Genomic DNA, 5,710 nt, shown 5'->3' on the forward strand with positions numbered 1-5,710 from the left:
GGTTTGTATATTTTCTAATGATTGTACTTAGTGATTATTGATACTTAGTAATTTAGTGCTGAATAAGTGACTGAATGATTTAATTTAGTGTGCCCCATGAGTGGAAGACTTTCACTATTGTACTTTGAGATGATTGTTCTTTGTTCCAAATATTGTGACCACTTTGGTGAAACACTATATGGCCATTTTAGTTATAAGTCATTGTGAATGCTGTATTTTGATTTTCTACGATAAATTGTAACATTGTGAATGCTGTATTTTGATTTACTATGAATGTTTTGCTTTGATTTGTTATGGAATAAATACAGTGTTCACTATACTGTGTAATCAGAACCTTAAAAGCTGTTTACGGTAGCATTCTTCTGAAAAACTGCTGGTGCATGGCATTACAGATGAACACTAGAGACTTTACCCACACTTAGGGAAGGAATAAGTAAATCAACTCTGAATTCTCTTCACCAAAATCCTCCTGGGGGTGCTTCATTCTAGCAAGATGGTAACCTTAAGTTGCTAGCAGTGCACAGGCTTCTAGTATGCCAAGCTAGAAAGCCTCTCATTGACTTCTCAGTCCCTTGCAATCTGACTTCCAGATGACTCAACTTCATCTTCTCTGTCCAAGGTGACCCATAGGCTAATGACTGCTAAATCTAAGTCTTTTCTTTGTCCTCCTTTTACTCTGTCTCTATGAAGCTTTTGACATGCAGATCACTCCTTTCTTCTGGATGCTTGGTACTCCTCTATCAGTTTTTATGACTCAGCTTTTTCTCTGATCCTCCCCTTCTGCTGAATCATTATACACTAAGTTTCAACATAACCTGATTCTTTGTCCTCACCTCTCTTTATCTTTTTATTTTTTTCTCCTTTCTTTAGATCATCTCAATCACCGTCAATACCTCTCTGAATTCTAAATCCTCATTACCAATTAACTGTTCTACTACCTACATAGATGTCTTAGAGTTACCTAAACATAAAAAGATCTCCAACAGAACCCATTATATCCATCACTCCCTTGCCCCTTCCCCACAACTCCCAAACAACATCCTTCCTCTGAACTTCCTGGTTTTTGCTGAGGCCATCCTTAGGCTTACATCTTCTGAGTTATCTTTGTTCTTCTTCACTTCCAACTGTCTCCCCACCTATTAGCTAATCAGAGTCTGAGTCCAATGGCTTATACAAAAGCTCTCAGATTTCTTCCTTTCTTTCCATGCATGAAACCACCATCTTAGTTTTGGCTCTCATCCTCTTTATACATGAACTTTTGCAATAGTCTCCTAATTGTTTTTCCTGCCTCAAATCTGGCTCTTCTTGTCTCTATCTTCCACATAGCTGCCAAACTGCTTGTCTGAAGACATTGATCTTTGTTATTTTTCCACTCAAAAACTTCACTGTTTCCTTATTGCTCTGGAACAAAATACAAAATCGCCAGCCTGGAATTTAAAACCTTGTTCAATCTAACTCTCACCTACCTTTATAAAGTTTGATTACTCCCCAGCTTGTACTCTCTGCTCCAATCAAACTGTTCAACTGTGTATGGCATTCCATTGACCACCTCCATGAACCATTCCTGGGACTATATTCTCTCTTCCTCTCTTTCTCTTAAAATCTATTACTTCCTTCAAGCTCATTTGCAATTTTCTATTGGAAGCCTTTCTTGGCACCCCTAGATTTGGTGCTAGTTCCCTCTTGAAAATTAAAAAAAAATGCTTTATATTTCCTTTTCTGTGTACATGTTATATCCCTCCAGTAAAACATAAGCACCTTAAAGGCAAGAGCTCTGTCCCTTCAGTGCCTAGCATGGTGTTTTATCTGACACATCACAGATAAAATAAAAATGTGTTTACCTGAATTGAATTTGTCTCCCCACCTTGTAAAATGTATATTTCTTAATAGTATGAACAGTTTTATTTCAGTCTTTGTATAACCTAATGCTTTACACATGATAGGTACTCAACAACTATTTCTATTGCATTGTAAATTCTTCCCCAGAAAAAATAGTTAAGGTTCAAATAGTGATCAGAGAGAAAATAAACCAGAGATGGTCTCTGGTCAAACATTTCGCTGGGAATGTTAAAACTGTTGGATGAGGCAGGAGGTCTAAAATGGGAGTATAAAGTCATGGTCAAAAATTGTAGTAGCAAGCCCTGAGTCAGGAAGAACACACTCCAAGGGAGCAGATGTCTTCAGGAAAATGCTGGTTTGTCAGCCTAGCTTGCTTGCCTGAGGCAACATTCTTTTATGATGGCAGAGGACTTGCTATACTCCCTCATTACTCTCCCAAGGAAAACCTTGCACAGGGCTTACAGAGATCACACATTCTCTGCCTCTGAGAAGCTTACTAAGGATAGCTAGAGAGCTAAAAAAGAGACTCATGAGTAATTTAGTAAGAGTAAAAAAGGAAACAATGGAAAAGCTGTCAGTAAGAGCAACAAGAGAGGAGCCAGGCAGTGTAGAATGACGCATCACATGATAGTCCAGACAATGAGAGCTATATAGGGTGGCAGGGGTGGAAGGAGTTTTGTTCGCATGAATGATTGCGAGTCAGTAATAGCTGAGGATATAGTCACCCTTTTGAAGCAACTTTATCAAGTGAGCCAAGCATGCCACAGTGAAAGAATAAAGGGTATGTGAGCATACACAGAGTCTTGTGAGTGGACCAAAATGCAGGAGAATCTGTCTGTGGGCTGGATTGGTGAAATCTACCAGAAATATGGGAACAAAGCTTCAGTAAGGAAGAGTATCAATGTGCAAACATCTCTGTTGAGAAAACAATGGGGAGAGAGAGAGGCAATTGGCAAATTCTCTTTTCCTACTGAAAAAGGCCAGGGAATTTTCAAATAGATTTCTGAGACAAACAGATTTGTGTTTGAGGGAGTGCTTCCAGCCTCTTAGAAAACAACACTCTAAAGTACATTGATGGCGACACCCTGCAATGGCTCCAAATGTTTCAGAAACAAAAGCATGAGCATTGGCACTACAGAAAAATCGTCATTGTTTGAAGTTTACCCTTATTAATTGAGAGAGTAAAGCAATGATAATTGGTTGCCAAGACTTGCTGCTGTTGTCATCCAGCCACTTTTGACTCTCCTTGACCTCGTTTGGGGACAAAGACATTGGAGTAGTCTGCCATTTCCTTCTCCAGCTCATTTTACAGAGGAGGGAACTGAGGCAAATAGGGTTAAGTGACTTGCCCAGAGACACACAGCTAAGTGTCTGAGGTCAGATTTGAACTCATAAAGATGAGTCTTCTAGGGTTGGCACTCTATCTGTGCCACTGTGCCACATGGCTGCCCTCATTATTTCATTCCCAACTCTGTTGTGGGCTGTTATGAAAGATGTCAGAAGTTTTTGGGAGGAAGCCCCACTTGGGAAATTTTATGTTGGCATCAGGGATTTGCTAGCCTTGGTAGATCATGTTTGGGATATAGTATAAGGTAGCTTTTAACTATCATGAGAGATGGGCTACAGTCTCAGGGAAAGGATTCTGGCCTAAAAATAAAAAAAAAAACTTGACTTCCAGTCCCAGTTCTATTTCTAAATAACAGAGTGATCTTGGGCAAGTCATAGTTCTTTCTCTTTCAATTTCTTCATCAATTAAAAAAAAAGGTCGAGTTAGAATTTAGTGATGTCAAACTCAGGTAGAAATTGGAACCACTAATTTATATTTAAGGATCTTGAAGGACACATTGGCTTAGTTTTAAAATGTAATATTATCTGTGTTTTATTGTATTTTTATTGATTTTTTTTCATTATTTTCTGATTACATTTTAATTTGACTGAGCTGCTCTCAGGAGTGTCATAGACTGCATGAAGCCAGTGGCTTGTTGGATACCTCTATGCTACATAGTCTATCAGGTAGCTGTCAGCTCTAAGTAGGGGTGGGCAACCTGTGGCCTTGAGGCTATGTGTGACCCTCCAGGTCTTCAAGTGTGGCCCTTTGACTGAATTCAAACTTCAAAGGACAAATACCCTTAATAAAAGGATTTGTTTTGTAAAACTTGTTTTTCAATCATAAGGCCACACCCAAGGACCTAGAAGACCACAAGTGGCCTTGAGGTCCCAGGTTCCCCACCCCTGTTTATATTTGGAATGACTCCATTTCTTTGTAGGGCTAAGATGAGTAGACAAAAGCATTCCAGAACTAGACTTTTTGAACTAACAGGACCTCAATAAGATTTTTAATTAAGTCAGTCAATAAATTTGATTTTTAAAATTCAATTAATCAATAAATATTGATGGGTCACTTTGCTTCTGTGTACAAGGCATCACTCTGAGTCCTGCCTCAGGCAAGACTCCACTAAAATCATCCCTGACAGAAGAAAACCCACATTGTCTGAAAGATCTCCAAAGAAAGACACGATTTGAAAAAGAAAATTACAAAAAGGATTCACAATTTAATCATGGTTTCACAGTATTTGCCATAATTATACATTTAATTTTCACATCCTAGTGTTGATTTTGTTCCCAAACTTCAATCTGCTCTGATGTCTGTTTTGTGAACATCCTATCAGTTGAAATCTTTGGGAAAAAGTTACATATTTTCTAATTCTGTCTTATTTTAAAATCAGGTATTACTTTATCCTTTTGACTAAGTCACATGTAGACTTACAAGTATTATGTATTTCAGAGTTCCTGCTTTCCTTTAGGGTCTTTTCCCCACTACTTCTTATATTTCTTAGAGGTTCCAGTATATATTATTTAAAAGAAAAATAAGATTAAGTTCCTTTAATCAGATGTACTTGGCTAACTGGTCCCCAAATTCTAGTGTGGTGGGAGATGGAATGCTTCTGTGTTACCTCCTTATTTTGCTTTTTTCTCAGACAAATTGGTTTTTTATTTTATTTTATTTGTCTCTATCCCAGCAGAAGATAATCAATGACCACACCCTTCCCATTATTTGTACAAATTTATTTCTATAGTCACTGAGAATATCACTGTGGCAATATTAAGCAACAGAGACTCAGAAACTGAGCCATTAGGACGGGAGGCATAGAGGAGGAAGATAATGATTCTCTTTTGCATATGTTGAGTTTGAGGTGCTGACAGTACATCTAGCAGATACCCAGCAGATAATTGTTGATATGGAACTTGAATTCAAGAAAAGGATGCATATGAAGATTTAGGGATTAGATACATAAAGATAATTGTACTCATGGAAGCTAGGGGGATCACCAAGGGAAAGGAATGTAGAGACAGAAGAAAAGAAGACTCAGGGCAAAGCCTTGGTGGACACCCATGATTAGTGGGCATGATGGATGATGAACCAACAAAGGAGAATGAGGAGTAGTCAGACAGTAAACTAGGCTAATCTGGAAGAAGCTAAATGTCCCGTAATTTCTTTTGGGCACCCGATTTGTGTCTGTAAAGCAGACAAAGGTTTTGCAAGGCCAGACTAAAATTTAAAAAGTAATGTGATAGGACAAAGAATGCTTATAAAATATTGCTACCAGGAAAGCAAGAAAATCTAAAGATATGACAATGGTATTCATGTATCCATAAGCAGTTTAAAAAATATATGTATGTATATACACACAAGAATAAGAAGCAGGTTGTTTGTAAGGTGGGCTTTTCATTTTTATACTCTCACACTGCATTTTTTATTTTGGAAAGGGTAATTTTATGCTTCTTTTTTCCTTCCCTTTCTTTCCTCCAACTGGCTCAGGAGCTCAGATGACAATTGCTCTCTCTCTCTCTCTCTCTCTCTCTCTCTCTC

The sequence above is a fragment of the Petaurus breviceps genome, unplaced genomic scaffold (assembly GCF_028583685.1).
Source record: "Petaurus breviceps papuanus isolate PSGF00001 unplaced genomic scaffold, PetGlider_PUasm1.0 37, whole genome shotgun sequence".
Taxonomy (NCBI): domain Eukaryota; kingdom Metazoa; phylum Chordata; class Mammalia; order Diprotodontia; family Petauridae; genus Petaurus; species Petaurus breviceps.